This window comes from Jaculus jaculus, chromosome 20 (genome assembly GCF_020740685.1).
Source record: "Jaculus jaculus isolate mJacJac1 chromosome 20, mJacJac1.mat.Y.cur, whole genome shotgun sequence".
Taxonomy (NCBI): domain Eukaryota; kingdom Metazoa; phylum Chordata; class Mammalia; order Rodentia; family Dipodidae; genus Jaculus; species Jaculus jaculus.
In genome coordinates this window covers 24,924,987-24,950,475 of record NC_059121.1, presented here as the reverse complement: position 1 = coordinate 24,950,475, position 25,489 = coordinate 24,924,987, and positions in this window count along the sequence as shown.

Genomic DNA, 25,489 nt, shown 5'->3' with positions numbered 1-25,489 from the left:
CACCAATTTAATGAAATAAAGAAGGCAATACAAGACATAAATAAGGAAATAGAAATAATAAAGAAAAAACAGTCAGAATTACTAGCAATGAAGAATACAGTTAATAAATAAAAAACTATGTAGAAAATCTCACCAGTAGAATGTATAAAGGAGAGGACAGATCTAATACAGTCCAACATATTACTAAATGGGGAAAAACTGGAAGTTTTTCCACAAAAATCAGGAAGAAGACAAGGGTGTCCACTGTCCTCACTTTTATTTAATCTAGTTTTGGAAGTCTTAGCCATAGCAATAAGGCAAGAGACACACATAAAAGGGATACAAATTGGAAAGGAAGAGATCAGGTTATCACTATTTGCAGATGACATGATTCTATACATAGAGGACCTGAAAGACTCTACTAGCAAACTGTTAGAGCTGATAAAAACCTACAGCCATGTAGCAGGATACAAAATAAATACACAGTGTTGCAGTCCGGTTCCCATTGCTGGTAGAAATCACCCAACCAAGAGCAGCTTCTGGGAAAAAGAGGTTTATTTGGCTTACAGGCTCGAGGGGAAGCTCCATGATGGCAGGGGAAAACGATGGCATGAGCAGAGGGTGGACATCACCCCCTGGCCAACATAAGATGGAACACAGCAACAGGAGGGTGTGCCAAACACTGGCATGGGGAAACTGGCTATAAAGCCCATAAGCCTGCCCCCAACAATACACTCCCTCCAGGAGGCATTAATTCCCAAATATCCATCAGCTGGGGAGCTAGCATTCACAACACCTAGGTTTATGGGGGACACCTGAATCAAACCACCACACACAGAAATCAGTAGCCTTCACATATGCTAACAACAAACACACAGAGGATGAAATCAGAGAATCACTCCCATTCACAATTGCATCAAAAAAAAAAAAGTACCTTGGAATAAACCTAACGAAGGAAGTAAAGAATCTCTACAATGAGAACTTTAAAACACTCAAGCGAGAAATTGCAGAAGACACTAGAAAGTGGAGAAACATCCCTTGTTCCTGGATTATAAGAATCAATATTGTGAAAATGGTAATCTTACCAAAAGCAATCTACACATTTAATGCAATCCCTATCAAAATTCCAAAGGCATTCTCAATGGAAATAGAAAAAACAACCCAAAAATTCATTTGGAATCACAAAAAACCTCAAATATCTAAAATAATGCTGAGCAACAAAAATAAGGCTGGTGGTATCACCATACCTGATTTTAACCTATACTACAGAGCCATAGTAACAAAAACAGCGTGGAACTGGCACAAAAACAGACATGTAGATCAGTGGTACAGAATAGAGAAGCCAGATGTAAGTCCAGGTAGCTATAACCACCTGATATTCGATAAAAATGCCAAAAATACTCATTGGAGAAAAGACAGCCTCTTCAGCAAATGGTGTTGGGAAAACTGGATATATATCTGCAGAAGGATGAAAATAGAGTCTTCTCTCTCTCCATGCACAAGAATTAAGTCCAAATGGATTAAAGACCTTAACATCAGACCTGAAATTCTGAAACTGCTAGAGGAAAAAGTAGGGGAAACCCTTCAACATATTGGTCTTGGCAAAGACTTTCTGAATACAACCCCAATTGCTCAGGAAATAAAACCACAGATTAATCACTGGGACCTCATGAAATTACAAAGATTTTGCACTGCAAAGGACACAGTAAATAAAGCAAAGAGGCAACCTACAGAATGGGAAAATATCTTTGCCAGCTATATATCTGATAAAGGATTAATATCTAGGATATACAAAGAACTCAAAAAGTTAAATAATAAGGAATCAAACAAGCCAATCAAAAAATGGGCCATGGGCTGGAGAGATGGCTTAGCAGTTAAGCGCTTGCCTGTGAAGCCTAAGGACCCCGGTTCGAGGCTCGGTTCCCCAGGTCCCACGTTAGCCAGATGCACAAGGGGGCGCACGCGTCTGGAGTTCGTTTGCCGAGGCTGGAAGCCCTGGCGCGCCCATTCTCTCTCTCTCCCTCTATCTGTCTTTCTCTCTGTGTCTGTCACTCTCAAATAAATAAATAAATAAATTTTAAAAAAATTTAAAAAAATGGGCTATGGAGCTAAATAGAGCATTCTCAAAGGAAGAAATATGAATGGCATATAAGCACCTAAAAATATGCTCTACATCACTAGTCATCAGGGAAATGAAAATTAAAACTACATTGAGATTCCATCTCACTCCTGACAGATTGGCTACCATCATGAAAACAAATGATCATAAATGTTGGCGGGGATATGGAAAAAGAGGAACCCTTCTACATTGCTGGTGGGAATGCAATCTGGTCCAGCCATTTTGGAAATCAGTGTGGAGGTTCCTAAAACAGCTAAAGATTGATCTACTATATGACCCAGCTATAGCACTCCTAGGCATATATCCTAAGGACTCATCTCATGTCCTTAGAAGTATGTGCTCAACCAGGTTTATTGCTGCTTAATTTATAATAGCTGGGAAATGGAACCAGCCTAGATGTCCCTCAACTGATGAGTGAATAATGAAGATTTGGCACATTTATACAATGGAGTTCTATTCAGTATTAAAGAAAAATGAAGTTATGAAATTTGCAGAAAAATGGATGGACCTGGAAAGGATTATACTAAGTGAGGTAACCCAGGCCCAGAAAGCCAAGCGCCACATGTTCTCTCTCATATGTGGATCCTAGCTACAGATGATTTGGCTTCTGCATGAGAAGGAAAATACTCAGTAGCAGAGGCCAATAAGTTTTAAAGGAGAGATAAAGGGAAGAGAAAGGGAGGGAGGAGGGTACTTAGTAGGTTGGTATTGTATATATGTAAGTAGAATGATTGAGATGGGGAGGGGATATTATGGAGAATGGAATTTCAAAGGGGAAAGTGTGGGGGGGTGGTAGGGAGGGTATTACCATGGATATTTTTTATAATAATGGGAAATGTTAATACAAATTGTGAAAAGAATAAATAAATAAATAAAAGCAAAAAAAAAAGATTTTTATTGTTTAGCAGCCTGTTGAACATTTTTTTTTTTTTTTGAGGTAGGATTTCACTCTAGCTCAGGCTGACCGGTAATTTACTATGACTCTCCAGGTGGCCTCAAACTCACAACAATCCTCCTACCTCTGCCTCCCAAGTGCTGGGATTAAAGGGGTACACCACCATGCCTGGCGTGGTGAACATCTTTGATATGTTCTTTGAGGGAAAAAATATCCTTCACAGAGTTTCTAATTAAATTACTTGATTTTTGCTATTTAGTTGTATAGGCTCCCTATATATTTTGAGTTCAGTGCCAAAAGAATTTTATACAATCTAATCTGATGAGGGTATAATATGATGATGTTTAGGAGTCAGTCTCTAAAAGTCATGTTTTGCCCATATAACTCTTTGTGCATTGTGTAATCACTCCCTTAGTTTCCTCCCAGGTAAAATAATGATCTTGAAGATTACAATAAGCATTTGATGGCCAAGATTCATATTCAGTGCCTGGCAAGGAGAGCCATGATAACCCCAACCACGTATCCACTCAGCTGGTCACTTGAGGATTCAGAAGCCATGCTTCAAGTCAATTCATCTCTCATTCTCCTCCTTCCTTCTGATAGATGTAGCAGAAACACTTTTAATTTCAATATTTTATAGGCTACTCATCTCCATGTAAATTTAAGAATATTGCAAGTGTTGGCCTAAAGAGATTGCTCAGTGGTTAAAGGCACTTTCTTGTAGACCCTGTAAGCCTGGGTTTCGTTCTGCAGGATGCCCATACAGGCAGATGCACAAAGCAGTGCATGCATCTGGAGTCCTCTTGCGGTGACAAGAAGCCCTGGCACACTTATGAACTCACTCTCTCTCGCCAAATAAATAAACTTTTGTTTGTTTGTTTGTTTTTGGTTTTCGAGGTAGGGTCTCACTCTGGCTCAGGCTGACTTGAAATTAACTAAATAAACATAATTTTAAAAAGAATATTGCAAGTATTAAAGTAAGCACATTATCAATCATTCTGCATCATGCATGTTGTGTTTGTTATTTTTTTTTCTGATGTGATCTGTTCCCAGTTCCCACACAGATCTCTCCTCCTCAGTCCAATGGCCCCTATTTGGAAGCAAGCTCAAACCTTAATTCTATATCCATATGTTTTAAAATTTTATTTATTCATTTATTAGAGAGAGAATGAAAGAGGCAGAGAGAGAGAAAGAGAAAAAAATTGAAAGAGATAAAGAGAATGGGTACACCAGGGCCTCCAAGCTATGCAAACAAACTCCAGATGCCTGCACCACCTTGGGCATCTGGCTTATGTGGATACTGGGGAATAAAATCTGGGTCCCTAGGCTTCACAGGCAAGTATCTTAACTTCTAGGCCATCTCTCCATCCTGATATATCCATATTTTACAAGTATAATATTTTGCCTTGCTTTCTCTTTTCTATTTATCAAAATACCACATAAGTATAATGATACTTCTTTTGTTCAATCAAACCCCATTTTTCTTTGAGTCCCAAGCATTCAAACAATTTTTTTTTATTCCTATTGCTCAGAAAGTGGCAAAATGCTTTTCTGCCCTTGTATCATTTATCTCCATCAAGCCATCAGACTGCCCCTTTTGATGAGAGGGAAAGAGAGTGAGAATGAGAGAGAGAGAGAGAATTGGCCTGCCAGGACCTCCAGCAACTGTAATCAAACTCCAGACATGTGTGTCACCTTGTGCACATGTGTGACCTTGTACACATGTGTCACCTTGTGTGTCTGGCTTATGTGGGACCTGAAGAGTCGAACATGGGTCCTCAAGTTTCACAGGCAAGGGCCTTAACTGCAAAGCCACCTCTCCGGCCCTTATCTCCATTCTTTCTGGGAAAATGTTAGCAGTTCACAGGAGCTCCAGCACCTCAGAAACTTATTTCACAGTTCTCTAAATTATACCTGTCCTTCCTGAACTTCAACCAGAGCCTGACCCCTGTGCCCATTAGCTATGTGCAGAAACATGCGTGACATGTAACACAGCTTGTGACATGAAGGGTTCACAGAAGACTGAGATCTACTTGTTTATCACCTTGATTTCCACGACCCGGGAGTTCCTAAGGTGTTGCTCTATATGGTCGCACTGGAGGCTGGGCTTTAGAAATCTGCGACCCGACCGTAAGTGTTATTACTTAGATTTCTGGTTGCTGTGACAAGATTCGTGACCCCAACCACCTAAGGAAGGAAGAAGCATTTGTTTTAACTCACCAATGGAGTTGCAGTCCTCGGAGGCAGGGAAAGCAATACGACCAGAGGATGAACCACTGGTGACACTGTACCAGCTGTGGAGAAGCAGAGCGGGACAACTCCCCAGCTCCCTGGTGCCTTCGCGTTCAGTCGGGAACCTCAGCCCAGCCAGGGCGGGTGGAGAGCCCTGCGTGGGCACCTGGGGGATTGGCCTCCCAGATAACTGTAGATCCAATCAAGTTGTCCCCCTTGGGTATCATACCCAAGAATTGTATTCGTACTAATGTGGAAAGAGGAAAAACAGAGACTGGGTGTGGTGGTGCATGCCTTTAATCCCAGCACTTGAGAGGCAGAGGTGGGAGAAATCACTGAGAGTTCGGGGCCAGCCTGAGACTACAGAGTGAATTCTAGGCCAGCCCCCCACTAGAGCAAGACCCCACCTCAAAGAAATAAGCAAACAAGAAGAAAACTAAACAAGAGCAAAAGTGCTCATATATATATATATATATATATATACACACACACACACACACACACACATATATATACACAAACACATATTATCCAATTCAGGTTTATTCCATATATCAACTACTTTAAATAATATTGTAATGAATGCATGAATGCAGCTATATCTCCAACATAATAAACCTCTCCATTTTGATGAGGAATTACTGAATCTTCTGTTTTAAAGAATCACCACAATATTTTAAGGGATTCCACAACGACTATTTTACTTTACATTTCTAACAGCAGTGTATGAAGAGACCCTTTACTCCGCATTCTTGGCAGCACTTGTTTCTGGATTTTATTGTTGTTTTCGTTTTGGTTGGCTGGTTTGTTTCTCAAGGCGGTAGTCACACTCTAGCTGAGGCTGACCTGGAACTCACTCTGTAGTTCCAGGCTGGACTCAAACCCATAGCCATCCTCCTTCCTGTTCCTCCTGGGTGCTGGGATTAAGGCGTGCACCGCCAGCCCTGGTAACAGTTGGTCTCTTTTATCTTTGTGATAATAAACTTTGCCTACCTTATACCTGTGCAAATTTCTATACGTTAAATTCAAGTTTTGGTTCTGACATTAGGAGAGGAAGGCAGATCTTTATAATTAAACTCACTATTCTTTTTTTTTAAACTTTTATTAGCATTTTCCATGATTATAAAAAAAATCCCATGGTAATTCCCTCCCTCCCCCCTCCCACACTTTCCCCTTTGAAATTCCATTCTCCATTGTATTTCCTCCCCATCCCAATCATTGTACTTACATATATACAATATCAACTTATTAAGTACCCTCCTCCCTTCCTTTCTCTTCCCTTTATGTCTCCTTTTTAACTTACTGGCCTCTGCTACTAAGTATTTTCATTCTCATGAAGAAGCCCAATCATTTGTAGCTAGTATCCACATATGAGAGAGAACATGTGGTGCTTGGCTTTCTGGGCCTGGAAAACTCACTATTCTTATTTAGGTGTAATTGAACTGCTTGTTGTTCAAAAATTCTTACTTGGAAATGGTCTTTCACATAGAGAAGGAGCTGCTCACTACTTTAACCTTTCATGGGTATAGCTGCCAAATCCTTTTTGGGAATCTATCTCCAGTAGATCTAATTTATTCTACATAAATAGTTAAGAAAGATAAAGACAATTAGAAGAGAATGTTACTGGGAAACAAATCAAAATAGATTAGTAGATGACTGTATATACAAACTTTGTCATGGATAATTTGTGCAGTTCAATAATTGAAAGTTGTTACTGATTCCATAATACATTTCATACAGAGAATTATTGTTGAAAATAATATAGCAATTGAAAGCGTCAGTAAACAGTTTTCTGGCTGATCATAATGTAAACTTCATAAGCAAGTAGCATGTTAACTATGAACATGACCACTAACTCACTAGCTCAGAGGTTTAAAAAATATTAATGGGGCTAGAGAAACGGCTCCATGTTTAAGGCACTTGCCTGCAAAGCCTAATGACCTGGATTCTGTTCCCAAATGCCCACATAAAAGAGATGTACAAAATGGCACATGCATCTGGAGTTTGTTTGCAGTGGCTGGAGGCCCTGACATGCCCATATTCTCCCTCTCTCTCTCTCTCTCTCTCTCTCTCTCTCTCTCTCTCTCTCTCTCTCTCTCTCCCTCCCTCCCTCCCTCCCTCCCTCCCTCCCTCCCTCCCTCTCTCTCTCTCTCTCTCTCTCTCTCACACACACACACACACACACACATCAGGAGTATAGAAAGGCAGAGGAGGTTCCAAAACAGGCATTATCTGTGTAGCTCCCAGCTTCTCTTTATCACTTTTAGCTCAGTTCTCCGGGATCTGATTGTCTTTAAGGAAGCCTAGATCCCACCCCTACGCCGGGTTATATTTACAGTGATGATAGCCTATATGCCCTCCACAGGTGCCAAGGCCATCTTTATGGAAGGAAAAGCAAATATTTTCTGATTCTAAAATTGTACAGGTGAATTCCTCAGAATGAATTCCAAACCCACTGTCACGCTATTCATTAGAATGTGTTTTCTGGCACAGGCTGAGTCTAGAAGAGTCTATACTTCTCCCCTCCCCTCCCTCCTCTCCCCTTTCCTTCCCCCTCCCCTCCCCTCCTTTCCCCTCCCTTCCCCTCCTCTTTCCTTCCCCCTCTCTCCATCTATTTATGTATTTTTCATTTTGTTAACTCAAAAACTACCATATCATGAGTCAAAATGTTTGCTGGAGTGTTTTAGGTCATTGATGTACCTCGTGGAATGCAGACATGGGGCATCACCAAGTTTATATTCTCCTCCCCGAGTCCTGATTGGTTCATTAGAAGTTCCAGCTAGTTAACAGGAAGCGATGATGGTAATGCTTTCTTGGTGTGCCTCCTAACTGCCCTGGAGGACGGCTTGAGCACTTGGATGCAGCCACACTTTTCAGACCTCGAATCTCTTCATATGCCACTGTCTGTGGATTTATCTCTCCTACTTTTCACCTTATTTCTAGCTAACACCTTAGTCCTTTGAAGACTCTGTTTATCGATTCAATAAGGATTGTCTGATACAGCTTTCTTCAGGACTGGCATAGGTACATCTCTCTGGGCAGCCTGGCATAACTTGAATATCACACATTTTATACCCCTCCTTTATGGGTTGAATTCGTAAGTCCTGGAGAGAAGTGCCATATGCCTCCATCCTTAGTGTTTATTTTTAAATCACTTATTTGAACATTTGATTTCTGTTTTATTTCGGTAAACTGCCACGATCTGATCTTGCTGTGAGATGATGTGAAAACCCATTGTCGTGGTTCATGAAAGGGTGGAGAAAAGTTAAGTCATTGTTGGCTTTTAGAATTAAGGACAATACTCTATGGGCACCTTAACTCCTTATAAAATGCAATGGACAAAATATATTCTTATTACTGTGATTGTGTTGTATGAAAACAGATGATTTGATTACTTGAAGCTTGCCAAATGCATATATGAGTGGATGCTTTGTTCAACTAATGCCTTAAATAATACTACAGTAAGAGGAGATATGCATATATGTGATATATGTGTGTATATATATATATATATATATATATATATATATTATAGATAGACATACATATACATATATATATCCATTTCTGTGTAGTGAGGTTTTGATAAGAATCCCATACAAAGGTCAAACAATTTAACCTGGTGTTTGTATGGCAAGACAGGCATATTCACATATGTTTAGCCAAGACAGGGCATGAGCAAAGGGTATATCTACTAAATGTTGAATCATAGTCTTAGACATGAGATGAGTTAGTCATCAGCATAGTGCCTGAAGGAAATCTATCATATATTTGAGTATATGTGAATGTAAATCTTAGAGATTATAACTATAACCACATCTGACATAAAATCACCCAAAAGAACAAAGTATTTCCTGTAAATTTTAACATGACTGGGTTAGGTTTCCAAGAGAAAAAAATGGAAATGGTGTCTTTATGATATTTCTTCCTCAAAAAATCATTTATGAGTCCAAAAAGTATGTGATTGTTTTCCAAATAGGATTTAATGAAGTTATATGGTATTTGATGTTCACTATTCTTGTGAAGCAAGGATTTATAGACTTCTCTCTGGACCTTATAAGCAGTAGTCCTGCAACCACAGCTGATTTCTGATCATCACAATTAGCTATTAGCTATCCACAGAAAGAGTCTTCAAGAATGTTTAGGCCCACCTTTCAAAATCAGAGCACCATGAGCTGATATCAACATAAGAGGTAACCTTCGTTCTGGAGGGAATTTTGCTTCTTGCTTTTATGGGTTTAAGCACTAGCTTGACATTATGTGAATGCAGTTTGCTGTGTTTAATTACTATCATTATTATTATTATAGATCTGGTAGTAATTATCTCTTCCTACTGTCTCATTATGTTTTGATTAATTCACATAATAAAAGTTTACTGTAAATATAAGGTTAGGTAACATTCAAGAAAACATATAATTATGGAATATATAATCATATACAATCTAAACAGTGAAACATTTTCCAACATTTGGAACAATTAAATGTTTAGAAAGAAAAGAATTAGCTGCTTTTAATAACACGGGAGCAGTTCTGGAGGCAATGTCTACAGAAGTCTTTATTTGTTGACCTAAAATTACTTTACTTCTGTTATATTAATAACATCTAGGTTTCTCAAAATCCTGCTGGCAAAAAAGGAATCTTCCCAGCTTTATTAATGATTCATATGGCAATTTCTGAAGAGACAAGTCCCACAGAGAAGGAACACTTGATTAATGACCTGGAAACACTTTTCCTTTTCAGCTGATTAAATAAAATTGACTGGATTTTTACATTTTTATAATAAAATGACCTGCAGGGCTGGGATGGCACAGGGAGAGCAGCATGTTCACTCTTCAGCAGATTTTTATTTTGTCACTTGTAAAAATGGAAGGGCTAACCACCCGAGCAGAAAAACACACTTTATCACTGCTCGTGGCGGCCACGCTGACAGGCACTGCATACAAATACAAAATCATGGGGAAAATAGACAAGGTGCAGAGTCACCATGGTTTGTCTCATGACTGCTAAAGTCTTATTATTCCTAGGCCCAAAAAAAAAAAAAATGGCATCATCAAATTATTATTTTAAAAAGGAAAAACCTAGAATTTAAAGAAAAGAAAAAACTATACCCATCCTTGAATACTGTTTTAAAAGAAAATCACTGTGATAAGAGTTAAGATAACTGGAGACATTGCTGATGATCTTTCCTTGCTTCTCGGTTAAGGCAGCTCTCCCCGAACCCCAGGCTCCGTTACGGTTTTCACACCAGCGCAGTCTCTGGCAGCCCCAGGCAAAACTGGGGAGTCGGAAATAACGTTTCTTGTTTTGTTGTTTTCAGAGATGAGCTTACACAGCTCGTGTGTCCTTAAAAGATGATCTTACACTTCTGATGCTCTTGCCTCCACCTACCTCAGAGCTCTGGCATTAGAGGCCCGGGCCTCAATGCCAGGACTCCAGCAGGCTAGGGACCAAGCCAGGGCGTGATGGCCTCTAGGCAAGTGTTCTAATGACCCAGGCACGTTCTGAGCCTCAGAGTGTTTCTTCTTTTGTATTGCCTAGGACACAGGTAGTGGAGGCAATGCCTCTGTACCCCCTAAAATGTCTATCTTGTTAGTCATCCCTTCCCTCCTCGGCCATGACTGATAGGAAATATATTGAAAATATACCAGTCCCCAGGCCAAGTTCCTCAGACCATCTATCTCCCGTGAAGAGAAATTCCAAGGTAACTCCTTGGAGTGGATACCTTGTGGAGCACAAGGGGCGACAGAGCAGACAGCGCCATCTCCAGTGACAACTTTTGAAAAGTTTTGAGACCACATCAAATGCACAGCTCCGCCAGCCCATTCCCGTCTGTTTTCCCGGTGAGCTCTGGGAAGATACGCCGCTACAACTTACTTGGAGGATCTCTTACAAGAGTTCAGTAGACGGGCTTTTTTCCTGTTCTTGCACACTGATGACAACGAATACTATTAAAAGCACTTTGTCCATCCTCCTGTATGACATAAAACTAACGCAGATATCAATATCTCAGTGCAAGTGATGTCATATATCTCTGTGTGATTTATCTTCTAATAGGCACTACATCCGTAGCATTCCATCCATACACCCCCTTCCCCAGCTGAGCATGAATAGGACCGCATGGGTTTGGGTCTGATTTATAAGCACTATCCGTGATTCCCTAGCAGGAGATGGACGAATACTCATCTCTCCATTGTCATTTATTATTGAGTGGTGACTTGTTAACTCTCATCCATACAGGGAGGAAGGGAGAGTGCATTATGTTTGTTAGGATAATTTATTATTCAATAATATTGAATGCTTTGATATTCTATTTAGTGCAGGGGATCCATCCAAATCATAAGTCTCCTTCTCTTATACTTATAAAAGAGGAATGCAAAGATGTGCATGAGGGTAACATTTCTGTTTGTTTGGTTTTTTGTTGTTTTTTTTTTTTTTTTAAAGGTTGGGTCTCATTCTAGTTCAGGCTGACCTGGAATTCACTGTGTAATCTCGGGGTCGTCTTGAACTCTCAGCGATCCTCCTACCTCTGCCTCCCAAGTGCTGTGATTAAAGGTGTGCGCCACCATGCCCGGCAAGGGTAACAATTTTATTGGTAGACTTATTTTGCCTTGTTTAGCACTTCACCTCATAGTTATTATGGTTACACAGCACACAACATTCCTATTTCCCTGAAGTCTTTCTCTCTCTACACACACACACACACACAATTTATATTATTAAATGTATATACACATTTAACATTTTATATATGTGTATCCACATATATATTTATATTTATATATATATATGAAATATATATATCCTAAGTATGGTTGTTTCTAAATTTCCCTGGGGTAATTTAAAGCCACTCTATTTCTGTCCATTGCAATATCAGTTTAGCTGTTTTGAGTTACAAACGGGTTTCAGCTTTGAAGTTAAAGGTCAGCTTCAGGGCAGGGAGCACTTTGCTATGAAGCTGGAAATATAAAGAAGTGCGAATAAAACTGTTCATGACCCTCTGAGTCTCCATGAGGCGGGACTTAAGCAAGCATTTGAAGGATGTCAAATGCACACTCACTTCAACAGGTCATTATAAATGCCATACAAGTCCCCACGGCATGCAGTAAGCCCACGACGGTGGACACATGGTACGGTTCTGCATGGCAAAGCCAGGAGATAATTGAATTGACACGGAGATCTCTGAGGGGCCCAAAGCCCCTTATGGATTTTATTCTCAGTCAATTTGTGCAATTCCCAAATGTGTTCCACCAAATTACAAAGGGGCATATTATATCCCAACTTTTATAGACAGAAAGTGGGGCTAAAGAAAAGATAGTATCTTACAACAAGTGCTAGGAAACACTTAGATCTGTCTATTTTTTTTCCATGAGGATTTCATGTCATTACACTTTTACTCTCTAATGGAGAGGGTATGACCACCATGTAGACATGGACGGAGGCAGCGGAAAGCAATTACACGCAGCTTTCTCTTTGAGGTTTAAAGGCTCTCAGAAAAAGTTCACAAGTTCAATTTGATGGCAAGAAGAAGTTCAAAGGTTCTCCATCCATGGGTGAACATGCCATGGAATTAAAGCACATATAAAATTTTCACCCTCCACTTTTCTGTGAGGAGAAGTCAGGGCAGAAACTCAGGAGAAACAGTTGCAGCAAGATTTGTCATTAATAAAAATGTATAATAAAATCCATGAAGTTTCAAAGAATAAAATGGAAATGGCAGGGTGGTATCAGAAACAGGAAAAAAAAAATTGTAGGATTGTGTTATCCTCTGAAGGGAAAGATGACGGAAGGGTGCAACCTGGGTTGACGCAGAGCTAAGCTTTCTGAATTTTCTTTTGTAGATGAAACTTTCTTGTACAGAATTTATCTCTTGAGAAAACCTCTCCTTCTCTTGAATGGGGTGGACAGTGTTAACTCAAAAGTGAACTGCAACTTCTTCAATAGTGCCGTTTTTCACTCTAGAAAGCGCCTGATGTCTAGGGAATTGCTGGTCAAACACACTTTCATAATTACCATTTCTTTTGGTTGTTTGTGTATTTTTCTTTTTATTGTGTTAGGAATAGAAGCTGGGACCTTGTGCATGCTAAGCAGTTGATCCATCACTGCATTAAATCCCCGGCCCACACTTTCATACTTAAAAAGAAAGCACCAGCAACTGAAAACATCAGAAAAGTTCATTATGCTAGCTTTGTGGAACGCTTTTTGCTTACATTGAAATATCAAAAGGATTCTTAATAACTCAAAATCCTAACAAACATGATGCAGACATTTTCTTTATCCCTAAATACACTGGGGAATATTACTGCCAACCTTGGGTTTAGGAATTATTGCTTAGGAAACATGTATTTCAAATCTTTCAGCAGAAATAATATCAGGTCTTTTTAACAGGATGCTATTCACACAATAACAGGATATCTGGTTTAAAAACTCAGGATATGGACGGAAGAGATGGCGTAGTGGTTAAGAATCTTAACTGCAAAGCCAAACGACCCAGGTTTGATTCCCCAGGACCCACATAAACCAGAATCACGATGTAGTGCATGTGTCTGGAATTCGTTTACAGTAGCTGGAGGCCCTGGGGTGCCTATTCTCTCTATCTACCTGCCTGTTTCTTTCTCTCTCAAATAAATAAATAAAACTCAGGGTATACCATGAAATGTATTGCATAGGTTGCAGACCTTGACAGGAAGCCATCATCCACACTGAGAGAGCAGCACTTTTTTTACTAGGTCTTGAATGAGGATGTGGCATATATATCCCAGTTAATACACTTATTAACTGATATTAATGAATTAAAATTTAAAATATTATATACTAATCCCACTTAATTACTAAAAATCCAAATGTACAAGGTGGCACATGCATCTGAAGTTCCTTTGCAGTGGTGGAAGACCCTGGCACATATATTCTCTCTCTCTCAAATAAGTAATTAAATCATATGGAGAGAGAGAGAGAGAGAGAGAGAGAGAGAGAGAGAGAGAGAGAGAGAGCGCCAAGTTATGTAACTATAAGCACCCCTTATCCTTGAGCTTCCCAGCCACAGTTGAGGATTATGGGGTTTAGCTCTACAGGTCATGACTTTCTGAAATTTAGAAAGATTCTATGAAACTCATAATTTTACACACAAATCATGGCAGGCATGTGTGTATACAGGTCTTTTTTTTTAATGTACTTTTGAGGTAGAGTCGCACTCTAGCCCAAGCTGGCCATGAACTCAAATCCTTTTACTTGGTGTTGATGCCAAGATTTAAGGCTTGTGTATGCAGATTTAATGCATGTGTGTAGAGATGTGACACATAGCATTCCATAAGGCGATCCATAACGTTCACATGGAAGTAGAGTACCAGGTTTGAGTGTTGGCCTAGTTACGGTGTGTTCTAGCTGAGCTGAGCTTCACCATGGGAATGAGAGATGTCTCACCCTATTGCTATAAAATTGTTTAACCTGAAACAAGTCCCTTAGTCTCTTCACTTCTTAATTTTCTGAATCATAAAATGGGTGAAATAATGCCATACGCCTGCATCTTTTATCTCATAGGGCTCTGAGAATAAAAATAAGAACTTGTACATACACCCTTTGAATTAAAGTGTTCCTTAAATGCATAGCTGTGAGACTCCGTCTTTCTCACACTTCCTGTATCACCCTCTTTATTTTATCCCCCCTCCCCACATAAAGTTTCTGTAATAAAAATCGAGCGCTCCCAGAGGCCTTCCTCATTTAATGCTAAACAACACTGCCATCATGTAGCCCAGTTCAATATTTTGTAATCTTTCTGATATATGAAGGATGGCACTCAGCTGGTAAACCTGGTAAACTGTCACCGCCCACTCAAGGACCACCTCTATTCATTTTCTGGATAAAAAATAAAAGATTCAAAGGTCACATAGGGCTGTCACCTTGTCCTTTTATAAAACTCTGGTCTGGTGCACATTATCACATTTATCAAGTTGTGATGTGTTTGTTTACTTACTGATTCATCGACCTCACTAGCCAGCCAGCCCTCTACTTATTCCTGGTTCATTAGCTCCCCAAAGAAAAACAAGATCACACACAGAGTATACAATGGATAAGGTGGGCATCAAACAAGATAATTGATATAAACTGAATTTCCAGTGAAAAGTAGACATGAAATATTCTGCAATTTTCTTAGAATATACAAAACTTTATGTAGTTTTGCTCCATGAGACAGAACATGTGTGCTGCTAAAAATCACCATTTTCTAGTAGCAAATATCTTGTGTGTCTATTTCTTTATTTCTTTTTTTTAAATTTTTATTTATTTATTTGAGAGCGACAGACACAGAGAGAAAGACAGATAGAGGGAGTGAGAGAGAAAATGGGAGCACCAGGGCTTCCAGCCTCTGCAAACGAACTCCAGACGTGTGCGCCCCCTTGTGCATCTGGCTAACGTGGGACCTGGGGAACCGAGCCTCGAACCGGGGTCCTTAGGCTTCACAGGCAAGCGCTTAACCATCTCTCCAGCCCTTGTGTGTCTATTTCTAAGGAATGAAAAGTTTATTTTTAGTTTACTGGCTTGAGGGTAGAGTCTGTCGTGGCAGGAGCGGAAAGCTTGCTGTCGCATGCTCACATCTCTATGGTGGATGTAGAGCTGAATGTCTGTGGCCTTATTTGAACTGGACTTTAGCATCTTTTGTAGCCAAATTATCCAGTGTCTTTAATTGTTAAAGGTAAAAACTACTCCTTAAACTTATCAGCTTCACCTTACTTTAGGGGCAGATCTTGCCTCAGAATTACAGAATATATAGAATTACACAAATACAGAAGCTCACGTATCGTGATCCTGCTTGAGAACATCATGTTTAGCCATAGTAAAAACATCCATTGCATGCTCCTCCAATTTTTTTTCACAAAGAAAAAATTCACGATTGCATTAAAATTATGTTAAGAGGAGCAACCTGTTACTTACTCTGAACGGTTTAATGTAGCTCAACGGCTCAAGTGTGTGGCTGTAAGTTTTATGCCGTCTTCTGGGATATTTGTCTCCACTAAGAGAGGATAACATTAACAATTAAATCAGAAAGTACCTTCTTCATATTGTTCCTAGCCAATTGCTGACTACATCACAGCTTTGGTGCTTTTAATAGTGGTCTTCCAAAAGCCCACAGGGAGAATGATGGCCACCCATCCTAACAGGTCTAGAGTGGCTGAAATCCAGTAGGTGGGTTTCAGTATCCAAAGGTGAGACTTTGGGATACCACTGTGCTTTTTCACCCTCACAATGGACCACTCTACCAATCAGCAAGCTGTTTCAGGTATCACTTGCTCAGTTCTCCAAACCTGAGTTTCCTGTCTTATCACTAAGATACAGAGGACCAATTACTCTGACCTTTTTGCCTTTAGAGTAAGAAGCAAAGAAAAAGTTGTACCCAGTGCCAAGTGGCCTTGATGTTAGTTATAAAGTTGTAAATGATATTCAAATGCAACACTTTGGATTACCATGAACACATTGCTTTGAGAAAATGAATACACCATCAGAAAGAATTGCTCCAGTTTGAAGTGGGATATTCCCTTCATGTTTCTTTTTTTTTTTTCATTTGAAAATAGAAGTGCACCAATATGACCAGAAAACAAAAATAGAGAAAAAAAATAAATGAAGGGATTTAAATCTACGAGAAGCAGTTAGACATAGGCATTAAGGCTGATTCATTGATTATTCTGGGATTGTGTGATGATTCTGATACAAATCTATCTCTAGTTTGTCATATTTCATTTGTTTCATCTGGGGAAAAATAAGTAAGATATGCAATGAACCTCAATCTTAAGCTATCACTCATCAGTTAGGGGAAAATAAATTCTACTGCTTTTAATACTTATATCTGTGAAATTTCCTCTGGCTTCTAGTTGCACAACATGAAGTGCCTTATGGATACTTCCAATTATTACTCACATAAGAGGCTATTTTATCTCATTATTTTTTCTTGAACTTTTGATTAGATGGTGTCTCTATTGAGTCCATTGCCTCTTAGAATAGCCAGAATCTAATCTAGCACCAGCCATCTCAACTCCCCACACACAATTTAATGTAAAGAAAACCTCAGTATAGCCATTCTAAGCATATATGAGAGGGAACTACAATTCTAATTCTTATTTACAATGTTAACTAGAATTTTATTTTGTTAGCGACATATTAAGACAAACAATTCCCAAACAAACAGGTTTTTCTTTATAATTTCTATTGATGTAGGATATAACAACCTTTCCTGAAACATAATCTAAGGTATATAGTATTTTATATTTCAGTCATAATGTTTTACAAACTGATACTATTCTCATTTTATTCCTGAAATTTATTTATGACCCCCTGAAGCACACAATAGTCCCTCAGAAATGAGGCTTTTTTTTTTTTTTTTGACTCTTGGGGCATGCTATTCATACTTGGTCTCTACCCTAAAAGAGCTGTGTTTAGCACCAAGGAAGCAAAGGTACACTTCTATAGTAACCTCCTCTCAAATGTTACTTTATATCCTAGGAGCAGTAAAACAATGAAGGTAGTTCCAGTAAATAGCCAATAATCCTCAAAGGTAAGCAAAGAGAAATACAGTGAACCCTACTCATATAAAAGTCCAATCTACCCATTCACTCAAATTGTGTAGCTGGTATCAATCCCCAAAAAGAGACATAACATTTTTCTTCATGGAACCTAATATCTAGTGAAAGATAAAATAATTGCATAAGTAAATATCTCTTACAACTGTTTAAAAAATTAAGAACAGATGCATAATGACATGAGACATTGACTTAACAGAGAAAGTTAAAGTGACCTGAAGAAAACTAAGCTTTGAGATGATATAGATAATATTCTAGGTACTCACTGAATTGATAACAGCTCTCAAAAGTCCTTTACATATAGTCACAAAGCGCCCAAGTAGAGGCCAGTGTACTTGAAAAAGAAAAGGTGAACAGAAATATTAATAAAGAGGAGAGTTTGGAAAAGAAGTTATAAATTCACTACCAGTACCTTGTCAAATAAGATAAGAAGTTGCATGTTCGTCTCATGAATTAAAGGAATCAAGTGCTGGGTTTTAAGTAACAGAAGGGCATGAGATATAAGGAAGAAGGAAAAGGAAGGCCTACGGTTGGATTTTCATGCTGGGCTAGATCTTCTTACTACATAAAACGAATGGATGTCAGTGACAAGAGGCAAAGTGAGATAGCAGACGGAACTATCTTCCCAACACCCACAGTTGTCACAGGCACAGGAGACAAAGGCATCAGAACACGAGAGTACATGGAACGTTGTGGAAAAGACTTGAGTTTCTGCTCACTAGAACTTGATATCCACGCGCTATTTTGTGAGCTAGAGGACACTGTCAAAGGAGCCAGATTTCACAAAAAGACAACAGTTGAAGATCTATCAAATAAGAGCAAAATAATAGCCTCGTGTCAGTTAAATGTTAAACATATGTATTCTGGAAACATATGGTATTGTAAAGATCAGCACATGAAGGCTCACCTCCATTACATCTGCAAAGGGCCCAGGAGACATCACAGAGGAAGTCACATCTAAACAGGAGTGCTGCTATCACCGATAGTCTGACAGCCAGCTCCAGGAAGACAGCAACAGACACTGAGGACACTAAAGACAATTCAAAGAAGAAATTCAGAGGTTTCAGGGAAGTCAGCACTAACGTAGACTCACACCAACGAAAGCCCAGAAAACATGGCAGAAGATGTGGCAGAATGATTGTAAGAGCCACAGGGCGGGAAGGAGCGCCCCGAGGCATTATCTCCCCTCGTGGAGATTGACAGATACACTCATGACCCCACAGTGAATACCAATAACCCTACTGAAGAGGGCCCTCAGTGGATTGGGGACAGGGCAGAGAGGAAATAAGAGCACAATCTGCTAGGTTCAAACAATAAAATTCATAATAATAAAAATCAGTACAGGGACTGGTAGGAAAGAGTATGGGGAATTGGGGAAAAGGCAAAGGAACATGAGAGGGAGATGACCAAGATGCATTTTATATATACATACAAATAATCAATAACATGCTTAAAAACTAACCAACAGAAGATGTCTGTAGCAGTCTATGTCCCAGATACTAAACAGAGAAAAAGCAAAAACTAATGAGAAAACCACTTTATCATGAATTAAATTAAAATGCAGCCACAGTAGGTGATTTACAGAGAGTAAGGAAAGACTATTTAGACAAAGATTTATTAGAAAAGAATTCCTACTTTTCCTCTGGACTAGAATTATCTTTAAGATTTTAAAGTGCTTTATTGGATAGTGGCCAATGTAAGTTTTAGTAAATTAAAATCCAAAGAGCATTTTAAGCTTAGGATTTGTTTGAAAACCAGGAAAGAGAAAAGTTGGGGGTGAGGGTACTGACAAAGTGTCAGCTTCTAGGGATGAGCACCTTGCCTTCCTTCCTTTTCTGGTCTACATCCTCTCCCAGAACCAGCCACTGGAGTAGACTATGACAGCATCACTCACAACCAAATATAAACTCATAGAAGCAGGAACAAATAAGATGTGTTATATCATTGCCATGTACCTGGCAATGATCCACTGACCATATTTACATTATACATAATATTTGTTGTTGATGATGCTTTCTAGGAAACTTGTGGAAAAGGCTCTCTCTCAGATTGAAAAAGAAGAAGAAGAAATGAGAAACAACCTTATTTTCTTTAACCTTTATGGGTCCACATAAAATATTGGTGCCTGGGAGTAGCTTGTACTTAGATAGGTTCAAGCTTATAGAATATAGAGGATGGTAGAGAGGAAAGACTAAAAATGTGAAATGGCATAGTTAATACACTAATTTAAAAAATATATATTTATTTTCAAGCAGAGAGAGACATGGAGAAGAGAGACAAGACAGAAAGAATGGGCACACCAGGGACTCAAGCCAGCGCAAAGGACGCATGTCACTTTGTGCATCTTGCCTAGGTGGGTTCTAGGGAATCAAACCTGGGCATAAGGCTTTGCAGGCAAACACCTTAACCACTGAGCCATCTCTCCATCCCTGACACTAATTTGTAAACTCTGCAATGTCATTTCCAAATTGCATTTTGAGGAGATAACAAATTTCCTCATTATTTAAACCATTTTAGTTTGTGGCTTCCAAAAGCATTCTCACACAAGTTAATGCCTCTAAAGCAGTGTTTTTCATTGACTCACAGTGATATATTTATCAAGAGACCCACTTTTGAGTATAGTAATAATTACGGACAGGGCTGGAGAGATGGATCACTTATTAAAGGCACTTGCTTGCAAAGCCTGACAGACTACGTTCAATTCTCCAGTGCCCATGTAAAGCCAGATGCACAAAGTGGCACATCTCTCTCTCTGACTTTCTCTCTTTCTTGTGTGTCTCCTTGCAAGTAAGTCATATTTTTAAATGACTCATAAATTTTTGAGGACTCTTTCTTAAGATATGCATAATATTTGTTTACCTTATGAGTCAAAACTATATTATAAAACATGACTAGAATTCAAATAAACTCAGGAAACTCATTTAAAACATCCTCAAATCACTGCTGGTAAAACATTACAAAAACATGCTTTTTAGTGGCATGTGTGTGTGTGCATATATGCCAATATCAATATTTTCTTGAGAACAAGGTTTTGAATTATGTAATTGAACAGCAATGGATATTGATCTCAAGATAGAATATTGATAAACATATGCCAGAAACTAATAATGAAAGTGAGGCTCACTTTACAATGTAAGAAAACTAGCTCTCAGCTGGGTGTGGTGGTGCACATCTTTAATCCCAGCACTTGGGAGGCAGAGGTAAGATTGCCGTGAGTTCGAGGCCAGCCTGAGACTACGTTGTGAACTCCAGGTCAGCCTGAGCTAGAGTGAAACCCTACCTCATAAAAACAGAACAAAAAAAAAAAAATAGCTCTCACATGTTGTTGACTTACTTTTTAAAAAAATTAAATTAGTAACTAAAAGAATATTAAGTACAAAGAGCGAGAAGAGACCTGGGAAAATAAATACCCAGGGTAGAAGAAATGGTTGTATGGTTTAAGGTGAAACCCCAGAGATCTGTAGACACATCCAGCCAAGTTTACAACCCCCATATCAGAGCACCCTTGAGAAGATTAGCAGGTGAGCACTCCCAAATCACTTTGTTGGTACACAAGGGCGTATTAACCTGAAATTAAACTCAATGACATCCTGCCACTTCCCCTACCCTCAGAGAAAAAGGCATCATAGTAGACCTGTGCTGTAAAAAAAATACTTATCATTTTTAATCTCATTAGTAAAATTACTTGTACAATTTTCTTCTTTTGTTATGCTGGTAGCTTTGTAATGTGCTTGATTCTGTCTGTTGGCCCACAGAGTCAAATACATTTACCAGTTCGGCCTTTACATATAATTAGCCAAACTTTTTGCAAAGTATTATCTCTGGCACTTACATAAAACTAAAAACAAATAAACAAAAATAAAATAAAATCGTTTTTAAAAAAAAGCCTAAATCACCTAGGATGTCATAAAAACCATTCTGATTTAACCTCTTTATACGTTTCCTACGGCAGATTCTCCTAACATTATACTGCATTCTGTATATATACTTAGACAAAAAGACTTGAAAAACTGTTTACATAGTCATAGTATTAAATATATATATAAAGGACAGATTTAGTGTCACAGGATGCAATAATTTCATGCTTCTTGTATACTATTTATTACAAAGTTAGTGTTTTAAAATAGCCTGAATTTATTGTTATCTTGTACTTGAGGTTAAAGAGTTGAAATGAGAGTTATGTGTCTGAATTCATGGCTTCAGCAGATAGTTTGCATGTGGACAGTCCAGAGTGAAACCAATGCTCCTCTTTCTCTTTCTCTCTCTCTCTCAACTTCTGTATACTTGCTTTGCAGTCACAGTTTTTTTTTAAATCTTTGCTGTCATTTCCACATGTCTTATACTCCTTGCTTCTCCTACCTACTTAAATAATGTAAAGAGCCTTGTGACTACACAGAGGCCCTCAGATATCCCAGGACAATATTAACCATCTAAGAACATTAACTTAATCACATTTACAATGTCTCTTTGCCCGTAATGGCAACACCCATAGACTCCAGTAATTAGGATACAAGCATCATTGGGGTGAACTTTATTCCAGAAAAAGACAAACTTTACAGAAACCTAGGATGTTTATCTTTTTATCATCAATGATTTTTATCTTACAAGGCAAAGGACATTGAATTGATATATTTCAGTTAATTAATTTATTTTATTGTTATTATTATTATTAACAGCATATTTTGTATGGATACATCATGTGTTGTTACACTCTTTTCCTCATCCCTGCCAGAATTATCTCTTCAGATATTATTGTACTATAGAAAGGTACAACGATCTCATAATCTATTTATGTAGGTAAAATAATTTCCCCTATATTTAATTTTTTTATCCAAATATTTTGCATTAAATTTTCCTCTGTTGTACAGAGGAAAACTTTCTCAGTTAACCTCAGTTAACTAGGTTTAGTATTTCACCTCTTTTATTCAGAATTACGTATCTCAATGGTTCTAAAGTGTGGTCGCTGGACCAAACTGAGATTTGTTTTAAATGTATGAAGTTCTGGAATGATGTCCTGAGGTTCTGATAATTCTGCAGAGTCTGAGAACCACTGGCCTATCAAATATCACAAAACCTCCACAACTGTAGTAGTTTGTAGCATTTCCTCTTTACTTGGTACTGTGTGGCATATAGCTATTCCAATATCAGAAGTTAGATAAGTATTTGGGTTATAACTATTTTCAACATAATACCACAGTGGCTCAAATGAAACAAATGGAATTTGGTTCTGGATATAGAATTGAATTTTTAAGCTTTTATAAATATGCCATTAACTACTAATTTTAGCTGCTGCTTTGATTAATATTTCTTAGTTCTCTTTAAGTTGCCCATTATGATGGTTTGAAAATTTGGTCCCCATAGACTCAGGTAGTTTTGATGAAGAATTGAGCTTGTGACTTGAGTCTAAAATAGCCCGGCTGGAGGAGGTGTGACTGGGGCACATCTTGGAATCCAGCCCTAAGGCACGTGGAGAGTCGTTTGAGCTGTGGTGGGTTTGCTGTGTTGGCTATTGGTGACGTCTCTGTGCTTGGCTCTACGGAAGTGAACTATCTTCTTCCTCTGTCAATGGTGTTTCCTCCGCCCCCTGTACTCAACAAGCCTGAACTAAACTCTTTCCTTTCATAAGCTGCTTCTGGCTCGAAGTCCTTCCTAGCAACAAGAAGCTGACTACAACAACGTGCTAACACTTCTTTTCAGGAAAAAACAAAAAACAAAAACCTAACTGGGAATGTTTTGTTTTCCCTGTCTTTCACAGGAATTCATTATTTTACTGCTCAACAGAAAGTCTTTTAATAGTACTGGGAAAATATGAAAACAGGTAAATTTCTAGATGTCTTCCAAAAGTGAGACATAGTTCATGAAAGGTGACTGGTACTAGTGAGGAACCATTTCATATATGTGCATACATGAAGGAGGTGTCACTGGGGCTGGGTCTTCCTTCCACCATGATGGAACATCTCTGGACTCTGTAAGCCTGAAATAAAATCTTTCCCTCCCATAAGCTGCTTCTGGTTGGATGTTTGTCCCAGCAAGGATGAACGGCAATATCCATTCACCATTATGTATCAGGTTAGAAGACCAGATAAGGGCTGGGGAGATGGCTTGGTGCTTAAGGCACTTGCCTTCAAAGCCAAAGAACCCAGGTTCAGTTCCCCAGGACCCATGTAAGCCAGATGCACAAAGTGGCGCATGTGTTTGGAGGTGTTTGTGCAGGAAGAAGAGGCCCTGGCACACCCATTCTCTCTATCTGCCTCTATGTCTCGCAAATAAATCAATAAATACATTTTTTTTTTTTTTTGGTTTTTCGAGGTAGGGTCTCACTCTGGTCCAGGCTGACCTGGAATTAACTCTGTAGTCTCAGGGTGGCCTTGAACTCACGGTGATCCTCCTACCTCTGCCTCCTGAGTGCTGGGATTAAAGGTGTGTGCCACCACACCCGGCAATAAATACATTTTTTTAAAAAATATTTTTTGTTCATTTTCTATTTATTTATTTGAGAGCGACAGACAAAGAGAGGAAGACAGATAGAGGGAGAGAGAGAGAATGGGTGTGCCAGGGCTTCCAGCCACTGCAGACGAACTCCAGATGCATGTGCCCCCTTGTGCATCTGGCTAACATGGGACCTGGGGAACCGAGCCTCGAACCAGGGTCCTTAGGCTTCACAGGCAAGCGCTTAACTGCTAAGCCATATCTCCAGCCCAATAAATACATTTTTAAAAGACAAATTAAACTGAAGCAAGAGGTAATTTCAAATAAATTTTACAATAAAACTTTTCCAATTTTATGCAATTATTTTTAAGCTAAAACAATTTCCTAAATATGTAGCCAGATAGTTATATGGTTATTCAATTATTATCAATATCAATTCGGGTAAACAAGATTTTTCATACAAGTTTAATGTTACCCATTGAAATGTGTTTTTCTGTTCTTTGAATGATGATCTAATATGCCTTTTATCATGACAAATGACTATTTGAAATAAGTTAGAAACCACACAAGGGAGACAAAAGTAAACAAATTCAACTGATGATTGGACAAAACTTTTATTTTTATCTATCTTTTTCATCTTTTTAGAGACAGTGAGAGAAATTGAGAGACAGAGAGAGAGAAAATTGGCATGCCAGGGCCTCAGCCAATGCAATAGAACTCCAGATGTCTGCACCACCTAATGGGCATAAGCAACCTTCCACTTCTGTCACTTTTCTGCATCTGGCTTCTGTGGGATCTGGAGAAAGATCAAACATGGGTCCTTAAGCTTCACAGGCAAGTGCCTTAACCACTAAGCCATCTCTCTAGCCTTCTATTTATTATTATTATTGTTATTATTATTATTTTTGTTTTTGAGGTAAGGTCTCATTCTGGCCCAGGCTGACCTGGAACTCACTATGGAGTCTCATGGTGGCTCACAAACTCACAGCAATCCTCCTACCTCTGCCTCCTGAGTGCTGGGACTAAAGGCGTGTACCATCACGCCCGGCTCATCTACTTATTTTTTAACTGTTATTTATTGGGGTAAGGTCTCACCATATCCTGGGCTGACCTGGAACTCACTCTTGCAGCCCAGGCTGGTCTTTAACGCATGGTGATCCTCCTCTTTCAGCCTCCAAGGTCCTGGGATTTAAGGACATAACTTAAACAGATTTCATGTCCACCCTTGTCTCTCAATTCATACCATTGGCATGCTATGGAAAGTTTAAAAAC